The 21,678-nt window shown below is 36.4% G+C and overlaps 1 protein-coding gene across 1 annotated transcript in view; it reads left to right on the plus strand.

The window, feature by feature from the left end:
• Positions 1 to 20,326, plus strand: part of LOC147918084 (uncharacterized) — a 42,219-nt gene extending 21,893 nt beyond the window's left edge. Inside the window, exon 4 of the mRNA XM_087418040.1 lies at positions 20,082 to 20,326. The gene's annotated coding sequence lies outside the window, so the exon portion shown is untranslated. The remainder of the gene's footprint in view (positions 1 to 20,081) is intronic.
• The last annotated feature ends 1,352 nt before the right edge of the window (positions 20,327 to 21,678 follow it).

Raw genomic sequence — 21,678 nt, forward strand, 5'->3', positions numbered from 1 at the left:
ATGTTGGTGCTCCAACCAGGTCTCTTTTACCAGATGGTGCACGCATGCCCTAGCTCTCATAAGTTCCTCAGTTAAAGGCTTATCCCTGTGACCTTTGGAGAATTTCCTTGTCTAATGGGAGCTTCACCTCAAGAAATGTCTGGAAGTATGTCCCACCCCCAACCCTACCCCTTACAACCAATAACTGATTCAGGAGTGCAAAAGCCTGGCCTCCTTGCCTCCAGGCAGATTAACTTAGCCCCCAGTGGCTTTATGCCATCTATCTCCCAACCAAGTATTAGGAGAAAGTTAGAATTTACCCGAGACTATATTCTTACTCAGCTCTTTCCCCTTCTTTATTTTGCTTCCTTATGCCCTTACAGGTTTTTCTTGAAGAGAATCTTCTCAATAAACCAATTGCTCCCAATCCCTGTCTCAAGCTCTGCTTTTAGGGAAACTGACCTAGCTCTGTAGCTCTTCTTTTCTCTGTCTCACTCCCTGGGTGATTTCATGCAGTTCAATGGCATTAAATACCTTCTTTATGCTAACCAATCCAGAATTTGTATTGCTAGCTTTCACCTTTCCTCTGAACTCTAGAGTCAAAAATATATCTCATTGCTATCATTCCCATTTGAATGTCTAAAAGGCCTATCAAATTTAACAAGTACAGAACTAAACTTTTAAACTTTTAAATTTCCCCAAACCTGCTCCTTTCCTAGTTTTTCCCATCTCAGTGAAAGGCAATTGTATTTACCAGGTTGCTTAGGTAAACAAGAGTCACCCCTGACTTTTCCCTTTCTCTTATATCCTAACCCACATATCAGCAAATCCTATTTATTCTGTTTTCCAAATACATCCACTTCCAGCTAATCCTGTTGACTCTAGCATCCAAATATATTCCGAATCTGTCCACATATAATTGTCCAGGCAACCCCTTCTCCAAGCAACAATCGTCTCTCACTTTGTAGAAATGTGTTTAACAGCCTCCTAACCTATCTTCTTGCTTTCCTACAACACCAGAGTTATTCTTTTTGAAAGCAAATCATACATGTCCCTCCTCTGCTGAAAACTCTCTAGTGACTTCCCACATCACTGAAAGCAAAAGCCAAAGTCCTTTCAATAACTTCTGAGATCCTACAAGATCTGGCTTCTTCCTCCCTCTCTGACCTCATTTCTTACCATTCTCCCCCTCATTTCTGACCTTCTTATTGTTTCTCCAAATGCCAAACACACTCCTGCTTTAGACCTTCCGTACTTTACTTCCCTTTGCCAGAAGGCTTTAGCCCCAGATGTTGAAATGATTCATCCTCTCACTTCATCTAAGTCCCTGTTAAAATCTCATCTCATCAGAAAGGCCTTCCATGATTATCTTTTCTAGCATTTCACTCCTCCACATTCTCTGTCTTGTCAACCTGTTTTATTTTTCTTTGTAGCATTTATCATTCTCTGACATATTATGTGCGTATACATACACACACACACACACACACACACACTAGCAGAGGCATTATTTTGTTCTCCTCTGTAAAAAGGTATTTCTTTTTATAGTACCTTACCTTATATTAGAAGAAAATAAAATTATAGGTCCATTTCCTGATGAAAATAGTTGCAGAAGTCCTAAGTGAAATGTTTAAAGGTAGCATGTTCTAATCAAATAGGGTTTATATCAGGATTGCAAGGAGAGTTTAACAACATAAAACGTATCGATGTAATTTATCACAGTAATGGGCTAAAAAATCACTTTAAGTAATTGCAGCAAAACCATTTAGTAAAGACCAACACCCACTTATAATTATACACTCTCAGAAAAGTTTGACTAACCAGAAATTTTCTCAACCTAATAAAAAGCTATATACCAAATCTATCAACAAGATTATCCATAATGGAAGAACTTTAGATGCCTTCTGAAACAAGACACCATTGCTTGCTGTGCAGTACTGTGTTGGCCCCCATTGTCAACCCCTTTCTCTTTGCCATCCTCTGGTGTAGAGTCTAGGTAGCCTGAATGCTCATTTTTCAGCCCCCTCTATACCATGTGGTGCAGTTCTTGTCAATGAGATGTGGGCCGGATTCTACGGGGGGGGTGGGGTTGGAAAGCTTTTCTTTCCTGGGAAAAGGGACATACAGTGGTGCCACCCTTCCCCCTGCCTGTCTCAGAATGCCTTCTCCAATCCAATCTCTTGTCTACCACCTTTAATTTACCACTCAATAGTCTGCCTTCCAGCCATAATTAACTTCTTTCAATTTCCCCAAAATACCGTGATTCCTCTTGCCTCAGGGTCCACACACTGTTCTCTAGGCCCAAAACACTATCAATCCCCTAGCCTTCTTTTGTTACCAACTTAGGTAACACTTCACTCAAGAAGTTTTCCTTGGTCATTCCTCCATATCTGAGAAGGTTTTCTCACCTATACAACCACATAGCACCCTGAATGTCCCCTGTCAAAGCACTTCTTCATTGTACTGCTTTGTAATTGTCTAATTGTCTATCTTCCTCACCATACTTTAGGTTCTGTTAGTATAGGGATTGTATTGTGGGGGGGAACAAATATTCATCTACCTTTCTAGGTTCTTCTGGCTGGTCTAAGAATTAAATTGACATTAGACAAAATAACAGGAGAAAATCAAACAAGTTTGATAACATGTATACATGGGAGAAACCTAGGAAAACAGTAACTCACAAAAATGGCTGAAGATACCACCTTAAATGCCATCTGTAGCTAAAGCCAAAGGAGGATGTTCTGGTAATGGTTTGAGACTTCAAAGGGGAGGGAGGCAATTCACATGGAGATGGAAAAACAAATGTTTGGTAAACAAATGTTTGCCATGCCTTGCAAAGACAATGAGACGTGGAGAGGACCTTGATTAAATGGGCCTTGCTGAGTTCCTCCCTGTCTACCACACCTAGTTCATATTATACTGTAGTTATCCATGGTATTAGCTCCTTCCTGGAACAGACCTTCTATCTTAAATTACAGTCAGTGGGGAGGTCAAAGTTTCTGTCTGAGTCTTTTGTTCTTAAAAATAGTCAAGTCAAAGAGACACATTTTGGGGTAGCAAATTCTGCTGCCCTGCAGTATCTGTCTTGTTGTGTCCTTACACCTTGCTCAGAACTTGGCACTTAAGGGTGCTCAATAAATATAAGTTTAGTGAATGAATGAATATTTCTCATAAAATTATTTCTTTGGATTTTTGGCTCTTTTTCTATTTTATTGAATGAAATTTTAGTTTAATTATTTTCATCCTTTAAAATGAAAGGATTTTAGATTTTAAACTTTTTATGATATAAGGTTATGCTTAGTCTTACATCAGTTTATGTTAGGTTCTCTTAATGAAGACTTCTTTTAAGAATTCATGTGAAATTGGGGAGGAGAGGAAATAGTTTCAGTCACTCCACAGCCATCTCACTGAGAATTGCAACCTGAATCAAAAGACAACATGGTTCTAGAGACCTGGCTTTCCTGTTGTCCCTTCAGGAGAAGGTGTCTATTTCTACTCTTGAGGTCTTTGCCCTTTTGTGACTTAGAATTCTCTGTCTTTGCTTCTACTGCACTCATTTCTGTAGACTCTTTTTGCTCTTGTTTTCTCTGCTGTTGAATGATTGATGGATAGGCTGAGTGATCCGTTCATTCATTCAATGCATGTATGTCAATACAACATCAAAGTTGCTGGAGATATTCAACTGTGAACAGGATGGACTCAATCCCTGCTCTCACAGAACTTAGAATTTCATGGCTTTTTGCTTTTATGTGGTTCTATTTCCCTGTGGCATCTATTGCTTTATGAATTCTACTTACTGATTTCTCTCAGTAAATCTCTCTGCTTCTGTAACTATCCTGTTAGCATTTGTGTATTAATCATGTTTTTAATTTTCTGTACTTTATGATATTTTGACATCTTGAGGCCTTGCTAATCCTGGAGAGATTGCCCCTCCCAGGGTTAGCCAATTCATAGAGATAGCAAATGACTCCCCTGTGAGTGCATGTTTGATGTGCAAACCAACCACTCCAGAGCCCATACTCACCAACTTCCTCCTTTATGAAGCTCTCACAGGATAAACCACTATGCTCCTGCCCTAATATCACCACACGGCCAGGTATTAGACAACTAGGGGTAGCCCATACACCCCAGAGCCCACTGAAATTATTCAAACTAGCCAATCCTATATCTGCCTACACTGCTTCACCCATACTTCCCCACAAAAACCACAATGAAATCTTTTGTCCATGCTTTCCCCTTGTCCCCTCTGCCTGCCGACCAACCCTGGTGCTTCTGCATGTGGCCCTGCATGGCTTGCTGTGCATCCTGTTTCTGGGGATCTGTGAGTGTAGCCCTCTTCTTTTGTGGCAATCATTTCCATGTCTGCGTGTCTTACCACACCTGATTAAAACATATCCCAGGTACATTTTAACATAATTCCTTACCATACGTCTAACATTCAAACAACCAATAAGATAATTATCTCTATTATTGGGATAATTAGGTCAGGAATTACAAAGTACAGTCATAGAAACCTCTCTGAAGAGGGCTGTGGGCATGGCTTGTATCCTATAGCTTGTCAGAAAGAGACAGTATAATTGGTAGATACTTGGACTGGGTTGTTCAGCACACCTTCCTGCCCCCACCCTGTATGATTTTCCCCTCTATAAAGACTAGTTTACCAGGGCTGGTCTGGTGGCATGGTGGTTAGGCTTGCACGCTCTGCTTTGGTGGCCCAGGTTCTGCAGGTTTGAATCCTGGGCGCAGACTGATGCACCCCTCATCAAGCCATGCTGTGCCGCCATCCCACATGCAAAATAGAGGAAGATGGGCACAGATGTTAGCTCAGGGCCAATCTTCCTCACCAAAAAAAAAAAATAAATAAAAGACTGGTTTACCTGCCTTTATCTTCTACAGTGATTGGGAAGTTAGACCATTCTATTTTAAATTCTACTTCAAGTCAAGAAAAAATTTCAAAACATTATTAAACATATATTTATATAATTGTCAAATATAAAAATGAAATAACTTTATATTCTTCTTTATAGAAGGTTTAAACCTAGTTTTCATTCTATTTTTTTCTGTATTTAGAATTGCAAAGGAGAAGACAAATATACTTTCATTCTGTTTTAGATAATTTATTTTTTTTGTTTGGAGCTTTTAAAGAATGTGTCTTTACTTTTAAGCTTTAAAAAGCCACTGTATTTATTAATTTTTCCTGGAACTTAGGAAATTCTCAACTCTGGGATAAAATACTTTTTTAAATCAGTAAGGTTTTCTCTTGGGGTATCATTGATTATTGCCTTTGCTTACTTTATTTTCTTTCATCCTTTAGAGTTTTCTATTATTCACAGATTAGAAACATGATTTTCTTCTGCATTTATTATCCTATCTCCTATCATTTTCATCTCTTTATGCTTTTCTTTCTATTTTAGTCTTGTATTTTATATCATTAGTTTGGTTTGCTGAGCTGTGTGCTCTTTCAAGCCAGGGACTAAGTCTTACTCATATTTTTTACAGTAAGTGCTTAATACAGTGTTTGGCACAGAATAATAAATGTCTGTAATATGAATATAGTTTGGCTGTTGTATTTTTGGTTTTCCTTGAGTTTCTTCTCATCTTGGTTGCCATCCAAGTGCACAAATTTTCCTTTGCAAAAGTACCCCTAGCTAAAGAGCTGGGCTGGAGGCTACAATTCAGTCTGAGCTCTGCTAGTTTAGCTCTGCAACCTGCTACAGGAGAGGAAGGGACATTTTTTTTCTAATTTGTATAGATGTGCTCCATGGGTTAACAGAAACCTGGATTGGCCTGATATCCTCTTGTCAGACTATTCTTGTTTAATTAATCCAGTGTCCTCTTAAATGTTCTTGAGAACACAAAGTAAATATTTTCTAAGATTTTTCTTTTGTTTTTGGCAGAAAAATTTTTAAGTGAAACTTTGTCCTCTTCCTTCTTTGTCATCAGAACATTGCTCTCCTCTTGCTGTACATTTTTATATAGGTTAGCTTTTTCTCTGATAATTCAACCTTTAACAAAGAGATATCTAGCTTGTACTATTTACTGAGGTTCTGGCTTAGACCCTTTTGCTCACTTGTGAAGGTGAAGCATAAGGTGCTATATAGAGAGTTTAGGAAAGTTCCTTGTGTGTTTGAGATTCTATTTCTGTCCTCAAGAGAGTGAAGGAATTGCTCAAGCCATTGAGGGTGAGTGTCAGGTAAAGAGGTTTTTTTTTTGTGTGTGTGTGTTGTATACATGTGTGTACGTGTGTTGGCAGTGTGGGGAATGTGTGTGGCGGCTACTTACAATGGCATCAGAATTCTGAGAACAAGAGTATTAGAAGAATATTCATTGTTCAAATTGACAGGATTTCCCAACCATTGGTTCCCAGGGATTAAAGGATTCCTTATCTATCTCTGTCACCACCTCCTAAGCTGAGGCAGCAGTGATAGTTTGACATGGGATCATTTTCAGGATGGGACTATCTGGTTAAAAGTGGTATACTCTAGGGGCTATCCCAGGAAGCAGATAGAGTAGCAGGTCTTGGAGATGTTTGTTGGGGTGTCCATGTCAAGCCAGATGGGAGACTAGATGTAGAGGGAGTAGACCATAAGCAGTAGCCAATACAGTGCCCTAAGGTACAGGGAATCCAAGTACCAGGCTTGGGAATCAAGGAAGGAGACTGGGTCAAGCTTAAGGACTGGGACATCAATAGAAGTGAAATTTAAGGAAGCATCACCTGGTTGACAGGGTGTTTTAGCTGCCAGTGTGTAAGCACTCAAGAGAAAATTAACAGAGGAACAAATTGTATAAGAAATTTAATTTAAAAGATTAGGTTTGAGACCCAATACTTCTAAAGTGATTTGTTTTCTTCATAGCGAGTCAAGTGTTCTTTCATCTACAGAAAGATAAAGAAAAAAGTTTGGGAAGTCTATCAAAAGGCTCCTAGAATTCAGGAAATTCTTACTAAGTCTCCCCAAAGAATATAATGAAAGAGAGTTAATAGTTATCATTTTTTTTTATTAACCCCCGTGCCACTTCCCCAATATAGCTTGTTATCTCTTACCTGGACTGCTAAAATAACTTGCTTAAAAATTATTTATAAGTTCCATTAGGTAATTCCATTGTTGTCTCAGTGGCACAGCTATGTGTTTGGCAGAAAATTAGGAACAGATACTATTAGAGGATTCAAAGTTCACACATGGCAAAGTATATGGAAACTAATAAAGCAGTTGTCCAAAGCCAGAGGCAACCACGGTGCTTCCAGGTGACGATACTGGCTTTCAGAGGGACCTCAGTCTGGGAGCATGCTTGTTATTCTTTTGCTTTGTGGAAACATCTCCATATGCTCCCATATTGTTTGACTAAAATGAAATTTTACATCTTCTGACAGTGACCACTGGGTCATTCCATGAGTTACACCACTTTTTCTTTGTGACAATCTTACAGCAGTACATTCTCACGGTAAAAAAAAAAAATTCAAACAATACAACAGAAAAAAGTAACTCTTCTTATTTCAACACTTACTTCCATTCCCAAAGTAACTACCACTACCAGTTTCTTGTGTATCCTTTCAGATATGGTAAACACATCTGTGTCTCAATATCCTTATCTGTAAAATGGGATTAGAACCTAGGTTCTAGCTATTAGGTATTAGAACCTATTTTATTTTATTTTTTTTTGCTACAAATAAAAGCTTGCTATACACGGGATTTGCCCACTTAGCTTTTAGAATGTAACCATATACTTTGGAGATCATTGCATACATATTCAAAAACTGTTTCAATTTAACAATGTGAGAGTGACTTTTATGTCCTTCAGTAGCTTTTAAATGTTTTCTTCATATGTAGCTTACATACTTTTTATTAAGTATATTGCTTTTTTGTTTTTATTGTAAATGGAATCTTTATTTGTATTTTTTACCTGCCATTGGTATTTTTTACCAATGGTTGGGAAATCCTGTCAATTTGAACAATCAATGTCTGTATATAGGAAGACCTTTGATTTTTATGTTAATTTTGTACCTAGCTAATTTCTATTTTTCAAAAATAGTTTTACTGTTGATTCTTTTATTTTTTCCAGTTATATAAATGTATCATTTGCATAATTATATATTCTGCCTCCTCCTTATTTCTTTTTTTCCTAATTGCTTCCATTATGACTTTTAGAACAATATTAAACAATTATGGTAAGGGTGAATAGTCATACTTGCATTGATCCTGCCCTCTCTATCTAGGCTACTGCAAGTCACCAGTATCTCCCTGGAAGGAGCTTGTACACACATCTGTGCCCCAGCTTTTCTAGCTGCCACCTGAGGGTCAGGCCCTCGGACCACCTGGCACTGATAGCCAAGGGGACTTGCATTCAAGAGTTCCACAGGACTGTAGCAAACAAAGAAGAATGGGCTCAGGAGCACCTTCTCTCCCCATGGTTACACATCCAGGTCCAAAGCAGAGAGAGCAGGCAAAAATGCTCACCTCCCAGTTTTTCCCTGGAAGAGGCCTAACTATATACTTTCCCAGTTGCTGCTCGAAGGTCTGGGTTTCAAGTGGCTAGCATCTAGGTGCAATTAGAGTGTAAAAATGTAGAGCTTTTGTATGTGTTCAAAGTTAAGTAGTTATATTTTTAAAAGACTGTTATAAATATTAGATGTTTTATGTAAGCATTATAGTAACCACAAAGCAAATATATACACAAAGATAAAGAGAAGGGAATCAAAGCATACCACAACAGAAAATCATCAAATCACAGAAGAAGAGAGCAAGAAGTAAGAAAGGAACAAAGGAATTATAAAGCAACCAGAAATCAATTAACAAAATGGCAATAGTAAGTCCATACCTATCAATAATTACTTTGAATGTAAATGGACTAAATTCTCCAATACACAGGCATAGAGTAGCTGAATGGATTAAAAAAAAAAACCAAATCCCCACTGTATGCTGCCTACAAGAGACTCACTTAAGCTTTAAGGACACACATAGACTGAAAGTGAAGTGATGAAAAAGATATTGTATGCAAATAGAAACCAAAAGAAAGCAGGGGTAGCTATAGTTTAGCAGACAAAATAGACTTTAAGTCAAAGATTGTAACAAGAGACAAATAAGGTCATTATATAATGATAAATGGGTCAATTAATCAAGAAGATATAACATTTGTAAATATTTATGCACACAAAATAGGAGCACCTAAAAACATAAAGCAAATAAAACAGATCTGAATGAAGAAATAGATAGTGATATAATAATGGTAGGGGAATTCAATACCCCACTTTCAACAATGGATATATCATCCAGACAGAAAATCAATAAGGAAGGATTGAAGGAACTTAAACTATGTGTTAGACCAGTTGGAATTATCAGACTTAACAGACTTTTAGAGAACATTCCATCCAACAGCAGAATACACATTCTTTTCAAGCGCATATGGAGCATTCTCCAGGGTGGATAATATATTAGGCACAAAACAAGTCTTAATAAATATAAGAAGATTGAAATATCAAGCAAGCATCTTTTCTGACCACAATGGTATGAAACTAGAAATCAGTTACAAAGAGAAAACTGGAAAGTTCACCAATATGTGGAGATTAAACAACGTGCTACTGGATAACCAGTGGGTCAAAGAAGAAATCAAAAGAGAAATCAAAAAATAGCTTGAGACAAATGACAATGGAAACACAACAAACCAAAACTTATGGACTGCAGAAAAGCATTTCTACGAGGGAAGTTCATAGTAATAAATGCCTACATTAAGATAAAAGACAGGGCCAGCCCAGTGGCATAGTGGTTAAGTTCGCACAATCTGCTTCGGCAGCCCAGGGTTCACGGGTTTGGATCCTGGGCACAGACCTACACACTGCCCATCAAGCCATGCTGTGACAGCATCCTACATACAAAATGGAGGAAGATTGGCATAGATTTTATCTCAGAGACAGTTTTCCTTAAGCAAAAAGAGGAGGATTGGCAACAGATGTTAGCTCAGAGCCAATCTTCCTCACAAAAAAAAAGAAAAAAGAAAAAAGATGGATCTCAGATAAACAACCTAACTTTACACCTCAAGAAATAGAAAAAGAACAAACTAAGCCCAGTGTTGATAGACGGAAGGAATTAACAAAGATAAGAGTGGAAATAAGTGAATTAGAGACTAAAAAGTCAATAGAAAAGATAAATGAAATTAAGAGCTGTTTTTTTAAAAAAGATATATAAAATTGACAGACCTTTAGCTAGACTTACCAAAAGACAAAAAAAAAGACAGAGGACTCAAATAAATAAAAATTATAGCTGAGATGAAACATTACAACTTATACCACGGAAATACATAGCATCATAAGAGACTACTACAAACAATTATATGCCAACAATTTGGACACCCTAGAAGACTTGGATAAATTCCTAGAAATGTACAGCTTACCAAGACTGAATCAAGAAAAAATAGAAAATCTGAACAGAGCAATTACTAGTAAGGAGATTGAATCAGCAATCAAAAACCTCCCAAAAGAGAAAATTCCAGGACCAGATGGATTCACTGGTGAATTCTACCAAGCACTTAAAGGAGAATTAATACCAATCCTTCTCAAACTCTCTCAAAAAATCAGAGAAGAGGGAAGAGCATTCCAAGATCATTTTACAAAGCCAGCATTACCCTGTTACCAAAACCAGGCGAGGATACTACAAGAAGAAAAAATTACAGGCCAATATTCTTGGTGAAGATAGATGCAAAAATCCTTAACAAAATATTAACAAACTGAATTCAACAGTACATTAAAAGGCTCATACACCACAATCAAGTGGGATTTATCCCTAGGACTCAAGGATGGTTCAACATCTGCAAATCAATCAATGTGATACACCACATTAGCAAAATGAAGGCTAAAAATTGTATGTTTATTTCAATAGATGCATAAAAAGCATTTGAATAAATTCAACATTGTTTCATGGTAAAGGCTCTCAACAAAGCAGGTATAGAAGAAATGTACCTCAACATCATAAACACCATTTATGACAAGCCCACAGCTACCATACTCAACAGTGAAACACTGACTACTTTTCCTCTGAGATCAGGAACAAGACAATGATGCCCACTCTTGACAGTTTTATTCAGCATAGTACTGGAAGTCCTAGCTGGAGCAGTTAGGCAAGAAAAAGAAATAGAACGTATCCAAATCAGAAAAGAAGTAAAACTGTCTTTATTTGTAGATGACTTGATACTATATATAGAAAACCCTAAAGACTCCACCAGAAAACTTAGAACTAGTAAATGAATTCAGTAAAGTTGGGGGATATAAAATCAATGTGCAAAAATCAGTTGTGTTTTTATACAGTAACAACAATGTATCAGAAAGAGAAACTAAGAAAACAATTCCATTTACAATAACATCAAAAAGAATAAAATACTTAAGAATAAATTTAACCGAGGAGGTGAAATACCTGTACAGTGAAAAGTATTAGACAGTGATGAAAGACATTGAAGAAGACATAACTAAACGGAAAGATATTGTATGCTCATCGATTGGAAAATTCATATCATTAAAGTGTCCATACAACACCAAATAATCTAGAGATCCAATGCAATCCCTATTAAAATTCCAAAGACATTTTTCACAGAAATAGAACAAACAATCCTAAAATTTGTATGGAACCAGAAAAGATCCAAAATAGCCAAAGCAATCTTGAGAAAGAAGAACAAAACTGGAAGCATCGCACTTCCTGATTTCAAGTTTATTACAAAGCTATGATAATCAAAACAGTATGGCATCAGCATAAAAACATTGATCAATGGAACAGAATAGAGAGCCCAGAAATAAACCCACATATATATGGTCAATTAATTTACAACAAAGGAGCCTAGAATATACAATGAGGAAAGGATATTCTCTTCAATAAATGGTGCTGGGAAAACTGGATACCTGAAAAAGAATAATACTGGACCCCCATCTTACGCCATATAAAAATCAACTCAAAATGGATTAAAGACTTGAACATGAGACCTGAAACTGTAAAACTCCTAGAAGAAAATGTAGGCGCTAAGCGCTTTGACATCGGTTTTGGCAATGATTTTGTGGATTTGACACGAAAAGCAAAGGCAACAAAGGCAAAAATAAACAAGTGAGACTACATCAAACTAAAAAGCTTCTCATAGCAAAGGACACCATACACAAGATGAAAAGGCAACCTATGGAGTGGGAGAAAATATTTATCTAATAAGAGGTTAATGTCCAAAATATATATGGAACTCGTACGACTCAATAGAAGAAAAGCAAACAATCCTGTTTATAAATGAGCCGAGGAACTGAGTAGACATTTTTAAAGAAGACATACAATGGTTAACAGATACTTGAAAAGGAGCTCAACATCACTAATCATCAAGGAAATGCAAATCAAAACCACAATGAGATGTCACCTCACACCTGTTAGAATGGCTGTCATCAAAAAGACAAGAAATAACAAGTATTGGTGAGGATGCGGACAAAAGGGAACCCTTGTTAGTACTGGTGGGATTGCAAATTGGTGCAGCCTCTAAGCAATACAGTGTGGAGGTTCCTTAACAAATTAAAAATAGAACTACTACATACTCTAGCAATCCCACTCTGATAGATATCAGAGTCATTATACCTTTTAATATAAAAATTTCTTTAATCATAACTATTAGCATCTAATATGATGAAATAAGATTATAAAGATGATGTCATAGTCTTTAGGATTCCTTTCATTTTTTATCATATTTACCTCATAGGGATGTTGTGAGGATTGAGTCAATAGAATAATTGCTATATGTGTTATCTATTATTATATAATTATAATAAATTTTATAAGAAGGAAGATCAAGAGTGTATACAATAATTTGGCAAAACTATATCAGCTAGTTAGGCTGAATTATAAGTTAATCACTGTAGTACTAGCAGAAGAGAAATTCCCTATGCCTTGAATAAAAGTGCTAAACACTATTCTAATGTCTTTTTGGGAAAAACTAATTCAAGTGGATCTCCTGGCTAGTCCGTTTAAAGGCAGGCCTATGTGCATTGTCATTTTTTTTTTTTGTGGGGAAGACTGGCCCTGAGCTAACATCTATCGCCAATCCTCCTCCTTTTTTTCCCCAAAGCTCCAGTAGGTAGTTGTATGTCATAATTGCACATCCTTCTAGTTGCTGTATGTGGGACGCCGCCTCAGCATGGCCAGACATGCGGTGCGTCTGTGTGCGCCCGGGATCCGAACCTGGGCCGCCAGTAGCGGAGCGTGCGCACTTAACCGCTAAGCCACGGGGCCGGCCCCCATTATGTTTTAATGTTTTAATTCTTATAAATTTCCCCAAATTATTTTTTTGATCAGTCTCATCCACTCCTTCAGTTTTAGCCAGTATTGATAAATCTTATAAACATAATGCTCTTCTGAGCTCTGGACTTGTACTTCAAATACCTGCCTAGATATACCATAAGCACCTCAATCTCAACGCCTCTAAGTGTAAGGCACTTTCTCCCCTACGCATGTGTTTCTTTCTGTGGTCCTGCTGATTAATTGTACCATTATCTAGGAAGCCACCCAAGCCTAGAAACCTGGTGCTCCTCGTTGATCTGCACCTCTCCCTCACAGCCACACCTAAGCAGTCATTAGTTACTGCCAGTTTTGCTCTCTGGCGACTTTCTTCTCCATCCCTATTTCCTCTGTGTTAGTTTAGGTCTATAACTTATCTTGCCTGGTATAGCACAATAACCACAAAATTAATGTTTCTTCCACCAGTGTATTCCTCACATTGTTTCTGATTTACCTTTCTCAAATATAGGTCTAGAAACTGCTTCTTTGCTGATACCTTCCAAGTTTCCTAATCACTTGCAAAATAAAGTGTAAATACTTTCTCGTGCCCTAAATTCCCTTTATGTTTTTATCTCAAAGCAATTTTTCCTTATCTCTATTAGCACTTACTATGTACTTTTTATCATCATTGATTGTTTACATATCGGTTTTCCATCTAGATATTCATTTCCTTGAAAGCAAGGACTTTGATTTATTTAATTTTATGTTGCCAGGGCCTAACAGAGTACCTGGCATTCATAGTTGAAGCTCAGTAGCTTTATGAATAATAACTCTAATAAATATTCATTTATTATCTACCAGACACCATTCAGAATTTCTTTTACATGTAAGTAAGGTTTTCTTCTCAACAATCCTGCAAAGTAAGTGCTCTTATTATTCCCATTTTATAGGTAAAGAAACTGAGAATCAGAGCAATTACATAATATGTGCATAGTCACACAGTAAGTGGCAATACTGAGTTTCAGGTCCAGACAGTCTGACTCCAGAGTCATTTTTCAAAAATCACTATATGTGTCAAGTGAATCAATCAATGAATAAAAGAAAATCAAGAGAAATGTTTTCCATATATAATCCTAATCCACCTGCTCACATTTTTCCCAGCTTTGAAACATCAAATGATGCTGTGAACTGGAAAATACTCTAAGATGAACACACTAAATTTTTGTCTGGAGAGACAAATAAAAATAGAGCTAATAGACATAGTGCTTATTCTATGCCAAACACTACTCTAAGATCCTGTTCATTTGCCTTACACTTTCTTAATATAAATCTTTTTCCTAATTTTTTAAATCAGTCCTTTATTGTCTTTATGACCTATTTCAATTTCTGATTTGTAATAGATAGCTATAGGAGCAGGCTTGTATATATTTTTAACTTGACAGGAGAAAAAAGTGATCAAGACTCATCTATAAGAGACAATCACCGATCTAAGAAAATGGAAAGGCAATTAAGAGGATAAAAAGCCAGACTGATGTGTCTTCATCTTATTTTATTCCTCAGTAGCAGTCAACACTGTTGACCAGTTCTTTTTAAATTGGTCTTTCCATTGACTTTCACATTATTGTATGAAAGAAAGAAACAAAGAAAGTCTTTTCTTGTTCTCCATTTTCACTTACACTGATATTCTTAAGTTTCTTTTCTTGGTTTCTCTAACTTGTTGCCTTTTATTTATTTATTTATTTATTTATTTATTTATTTATTTTTTATAATTTTATTTATTTATTTTTTCCCCCAAAGCCCCAGTAGATAGTTGTATGTCATAGCTGCACATCCTTCTAGTTGCTGTATGTGGGACGTGGCCTCAGCATGGCCAGAGAAGCGGTGCGTCGGTGCGCGCCAGGGATCTGAACCCGGGCTGCCAGCAGCGGAGCGCGTGCACTTAACCGCTAAGCCACAGGGCCGGCCCACTTGCTGCCTTTTAAATATTGATGTAACATAATGCACAAATCTTAGAGTGGTCTCTCTAGAAATGGGAAATCTGCAGACTTTATTGAGTAGTGTGCTTGGGAGATACACTTCTAAGGAAGTAAGGAAGAGAGTGTTGGGCAGAAGAAGCTGACTCTCAATGTGGTTGGAACTGAGACCTCAGCCAATTCTACAGAAAGCTCTGGAGCTGGGATGGCTCTTCAGAGTTGTCCCAAATCAAGGCAAGGGAGTTGAGTCTATATCCCTGCCTCAGCTAGTCATTGGCTAGAGATCAAACTAGTGGGTGAGAAGTTTCCTGCAACCAAGGCAATTTCAAAAGAAGGGCATAGCTGAGACCCATCAGGAGCTAATATCCCCAACAGTGAGGGTATGAATGCATGGGCCTTGAGGAGGGCATCTGGGCAAAGCTCTACAGTATTAACTACATATCCTAAGCCTTTTCCTCTTATATACCTCCTTATTTATCTTTCTAAAATAAGAATCTGATTGTATCTCTAATTTTAACACCTATCTTGGCTTGTTATCATTTTTAAGATAAAGTTAAAACCTCATTGCATAATAGAAAAGAACCTACCCTTCGTAACCCTATGTGATTTCTCCACCTCGTTTCTCTTTTATGCCATGCTCTTTTACACCACCATTTCTCTTCATAAACTCCCTCTGCACATAATACTCTGCCTCTTAGATCTCCATCTGATTATTACTCGTCCTATGAGAGGCAGCTCAAATGTCACCTTTGGTGAAATTCCCAAAGTTTCTTGTCAAATGAAGTACTTTTTCCTATGTGCTTTTTGTACAAACCTCTTTTATAATATAATCTTAATAAAAGGCCAGGGCCCTACTTGGTCCAATCTCTACACAGAGTTACATATTAGGAAGCATATTATAACAATAAAATTATTACATAGGAGGAATTGTAATCTCTTACTTATATCTTTCCAAGAAAACTATAGATTAAATTTACAATCCATGGCTATGATCTGTTAAATCCCTTTGTCTTTTTCTATTGATTGATTATCTTCCATTCTGAAACTGCATCCAAGTCTCTCTCTATCCCTCTCTTTGTTCTTCATTCCTTATTGAGAGGAAAACCCACAAGTGCAGGTCTTGCTTTTTTCATTTTCTTGTCTTTCCTCTCCTCTTCTCTACACTACCTTCCTCTCTTCCAACCTCCTTTTTCCCCTCTTCTTCTCTTTTTTTTCCTCTATGGTTTCATTGAAATATAGTTCACATACCCTAAAATTCACACTTTTAAAATGCACAATGTAATGGTTTTTAGTATTCACAGAATTGTGCAACCATCACAACTATCTAATGTTATAGCATTTCATCATCCCCAAGAAACTCCATACCCATTAGCACTCACTCTACAATCTCACCTCCTCCCAGGCCCTGGCAACCATTAATCTACTTTCTGTTTCTACAAATTTGCCTAATCTGGACATTTCATATAAATGCAATAATAAAATGTGGTCTTTTATGGCTGGCTTCTTTTCCTTAGCATCATGTTTTCAAGGTTTATCCATGTTGTTGCATGTATCAGGCCTTCATTGACTTTTTATGGCTGAATAATATTCCAGTATATGGATATGCCACATTTTATTTATGCATTCATCAGTTGATGGACATTTGGGTTGTTTCCACTCTTTGGCTATTAGGAATAATGCTGCTATGAACATTTATGTACATGTGTTTATGTGGATGTACATGTTTGTTTCTCTTGGATATATACCTAGGAGTGGAATTGCTGGGTCATATGGTAACTATGTTTAACATCTGAGGAGCTGTCAACTGTTTTCCAAAGAAGCTGCAACATTTTACATTCCCACCAGCAATGTATGAAGGATTCAATTTCTCCACATCCTCCCCAACACTTATCATCTGTCCTTTTGATTATTACCATTCTAGGGCATGTGAAATGGTATTTCATTGTGGTTTTGATTTGCATTTCCCTGGTGACTAAAGATGTCAAGCATCTTTTCATGTGCTTGTTGATCATCTGTATATCTTCTTTGGAGAAAAGGCCACTAAGGTCCTTTGCCCATTTAAAAATTTGGTTATTTGTCTTTTTATTATTGAGTTGTAAGTGTTCTTTATATATTATAGATACAAGTCCCTCATTAGATATATTATCTGCAAATATTTTCTCCCATTCTGTGGGTTACTTTTTCTCTTTTTTGATGGTGACTTTTGAAGCAAAAAAATTTTTAATTTTGGTGAAGTCCAATTTATCTATTTTTCTTTTGTTGCTTGTGCTTTTACTATCATATCTAAGAAGGCTTTGCCTAACTCAAGATCATAAAAATTTACTCCTATGTTTTCTTCTAAGAGTTTATGATCCATTTTGAGTTAATTTTTGTGCGCAATGTGAGATAGGGGTCCAACTTTGTTCTTTTGCATGTGGATATTAAGTTGTGACAGTGTTTCATATTGCATGACTAATCTAAAGCCAAAAAAAGTGTTTGCAATTTTTCAAAATTTAAATCTACTGGCCTTTGATATTGCTTGAAAGATTTTGTATTCTAGAGCCAATTATTTGGTGGCTTAATTGAAGATCTTTAACTTTTGTAAATACCATTTTCATTTTTAGTCTTTTCCATGACTGAAATAATTGCTCTTTTACCACCTCTCTATATAAATTTAATTTACATGAGTGTGCAAAAATTCAAGCCAATGTATGACTGACCAAAGTTACAAGCTCAGATCCTGTTATAAATCATTAAAGCAATACCATTGGACATTTGATCCTGATTCTAGGTGGTTGATTTCATTGATTTTTTTTTCACAGTTGAGAGGAAACTGCTTTTTTCAAATTCTTTATGTAATTGCCGAAAATGTACCCTAAAATTATGAACTTTATTATCTTTAATTTTTCTTATACAAAGAAGAGCTTTTTTTTAAAGGTATTGATGATGTTTTGTTTTGTTTTTCTTTAAAAAAAATTTTTTTGTGGTAACATTGGTTTATAACATTATATAAATTTTGAGTGTGCATCATTATATTTCAATTTCTGTGTAGATTACATCATGTTCACCACCCAAAGACTAATTACAATCCATCACCATACACATGTGCCTAATCACCCCTTTTGCCATCCTTCCTCTCCCCTTCCCCTCTGGTAATCACCAATCCAATCTCTGTCTCTCTGTCTTTGTTTGTTGTTGTTTTTATCTTCTATTTATGTGTGATCATACATTATTTGACTTTCTCCCTCTGACTTATTTTGCTTAGCATAATACCCTCAAGATCCATCCATGTTGTCACAAATGGCAAGATTTCATCCTTTTTTATGGCTGAGTAGTATTCTGTTGTGTATATATACCACATCTTCTTTATCCATTCGTCCCTTGTGGGGCACTTAGGTTGCTTCTAAGTCTTGGCTATTGTGAATAATGCTGCAGTGAACATAGGGGTGCATACATCTTTATTCCTTCATGTTTTCATGCAAAGAACAGCTTTTAAATTTTACTCTGCTCAGCAAATTTCAATTGCCATTAATCGTGAAATTTGCAACATATCTTCTTCCAGTCTCTTTTTTCTTTACCATTCCAGTCATATTACTAGCTTCTTTGTCTCTCTTTGATTCTACATTATGTTATGTCTTTATACAAAATTTAAAATCTGTCCATACTTTTGTTTTTAAACTAGAAAATCATTTAATTACAATATAATTTTAAAATTATAAGTATTTCAATTTACTTACCAATTATAATTTACATAGGTTTTACTATAACTTGTGCTGGCTGCATAAAATATTCAAACAAACACATTACAATTGTTACATTGATACCTAGAAAAAATTATTTGGAACCAAATCAATCCATTGATACTGACTAGATTGGTGTTGGTCAAAGTTCTTCAGAGAAACAGAACCAAATATATATATATATATATATATATATATATATATATATATTTTATTATAAGGAATTGGCTCATGTAATTATGGAGGCTGAGAAGTCCCAAGATCTACAGCTGGCAAGCTGGAGACCCAGGAGAACTGGTGGTATGGTTCCAGTCCAAGTCTAAAGGCCTGGGAACCAGGAGAGCCAATGGTGTAAGTTCCAGTTCAAGCCTGAAGGCCGATGTCCCAGCTTCATAGTCAGGCAGAATCAATTCCCTCTTACTCACCCTTCTTGTTCTAGTCAGATCTTCAATGGGTTGGATGAGGCCCACCTACATTGGGGGGTCAATCTACTTTACTCAGTTACCAATTCAAATGTTAAGCTCATCCAGAGGCACCCTCACAGACACACCCAGAATAATGTTTGACCAAATGTCTGGGCACCCTATGGCCCAGTCAAGTTGAAACATAAAATTAACCATCACAATTGGTGATGTGTTTATGTGAAATACTGGAAATTATACATGTGCTTGATGATACACACACTATTATACAACATCTTACACAATGTAACAGTTAAAGTGAAATGTAGAGCTACTGAAACAATAAAGACATGCTTAACAGAAAAATATTTTGTACTGCATAGTTTTTTAATGTAATAAAACATATATAACATAAAATTTGCTATTTTAACCATTTTAAGTGTACAATTCAGTGGTATTAATTGCATTTACAATGGTGTACAACCAACCGTACCACTCTCTATTTCCAAAGCTTTTCATCACCCAAACAGAAACTCTGTACCTATTAAGCAATAACCCTTCATCCTGATATTGGCCTAAGGCAAGTTTGACTTGAGGGAAGCCATGTTGTAACTTAAAATACCCTCTGACTAACCCACACAGATATATACGTTCTAACTTGCATGTAGCCTAGGCGATTAACAGCTACTCTCCGGGAAATATGCATGCTCTGTAGATTTTATGACCCTGGCTGACACATGTACCTCCCTCTAGCGATAGATGATAACTTTGTTTTTTTGAATTTCTTAGGTATATGATGACCTCCTTGGAAAAGAACATCTATGCTGGCATCCATCATCGATGACAGCCGAAAGACCTACAGTGGCACCTCCAGCTGCCTATGCCAGATGGTCAACCTTCCTGAGCCCCTCCTCCATAGCCCACTAGTCCCTGTATATCTGCCTCAAGATTATGTGGTTGTTTAAGATTGTCTTTGGGACATGAGTCCACCATCTTCCAATTTTGCTGGCTAATTGAATAAATCCCTTTCTCAACCACCGACTCGTCTTGCAATTGATTGGCTTCAAGGTTGTGGTGAGCAGAATGAGCCCTTGCTGAGTTACAATTTCCCTTTCCCTCTAGCCCCTGGCAACCTTTAATCTACTTTCCATCTCTATGAATTTGCCTATTTTTGATATTTCATATAAGAGGAATCCCAAAATATTTGTGCTTTTGTGTCTGGCTTATTTCACTTAACATAATGTTTTCAAGGTTCATTCATGTTGTATCAGAACCATTTCTTTTTATAGCTGAATTATAAATTCCATTGTATGTATATCCACATTTTGTTTATCTATTCATTTGTTGATGGACACCTGGGTTGCTTTCACCTTTTTGCTATAGAGAATAATGCTGTAATGAACATTTGCATGCAAGGATCTGTGTGAGTCCTTGTTTTTAATCCTTTTGGGTATATACTTGGGACTGGAATTGCTGGCTCATGTTGAATTTAAAACTGAACATTTAAAAACTGAATGTTTCAGTTTTTAAATTTAAATTAATTAAAATGAAAGTAAATTAAAAATTGTGTTCCTTAGTTGTACTAACCGTATTTCAAGAACTCAGTAGCCACATACAGCTAGTGACTACACTATTGGACTGTGCAAGTCTAGAGTACAACATTACAAACACTCAATAATTTGTTGAGTGACTTCATAATAAATCTACCAGTTGTGCCTCTCTTTCTCTACTACTCAGATAAGCTTTGTGCTTCCTGCTTTTGTGCTTTTGTTCACCTTTCCTCATGTCATAATTATTTTTGCCCAAAATATCTATGGTTATTTCCTATTTTCCCTTATGGAAATTTTATCTCTTTTAGGAAATATTATCACTGGAGCCCACATTGATCTCTTCTACTCATAAATCATCAGAGCATTTTTTAATTTTTAATTTCTATGACATTTACTTTGCATTATAGTTATTTATATATATTTCTTAGTTTCTTATCTAGATTTTAAATTCCTTAGTGGCAAAGATATTAATAATAAAAACAAGAACTACATCACTATTTGTTAAATGATTATAATACGTCAGGCACAGTGTTAATCATTTTATACACTCCATTTCATTTAATCCTTACAAAAGACCTAGGAGAGGAGGTAGTATTATCTGAATTCTACATCAGGACTTAAGGCTTAGAGGTTAAGTAACATGTTGAAGACCATATTTCTAATGAGTGGTAGTGTGAAGATTCACGTTCAGATCTGTCAGATGCTCTTACATGTGTAGTTATATTACTTTTTTTTTTTTAAACAGAAGTCATCTCTTCATGTACCAATTTCTTTTTTTCTTTCTTTTTTTTTTTTAAGGAAGATTGGCCCTGAAGTAACATCTGTTGCCAATCTTC

Source organism: Ceratotherium simum, chromosome 2 (genome assembly GCF_057802395.1).
Source record: "Ceratotherium simum simum isolate JZ-2026a chromosome 2, ASM5780239v1, whole genome shotgun sequence".
NCBI classification, from domain to species: Eukaryota; Metazoa; Chordata; class Mammalia; order Perissodactyla; family Rhinocerotidae; genus Ceratotherium; species Ceratotherium simum.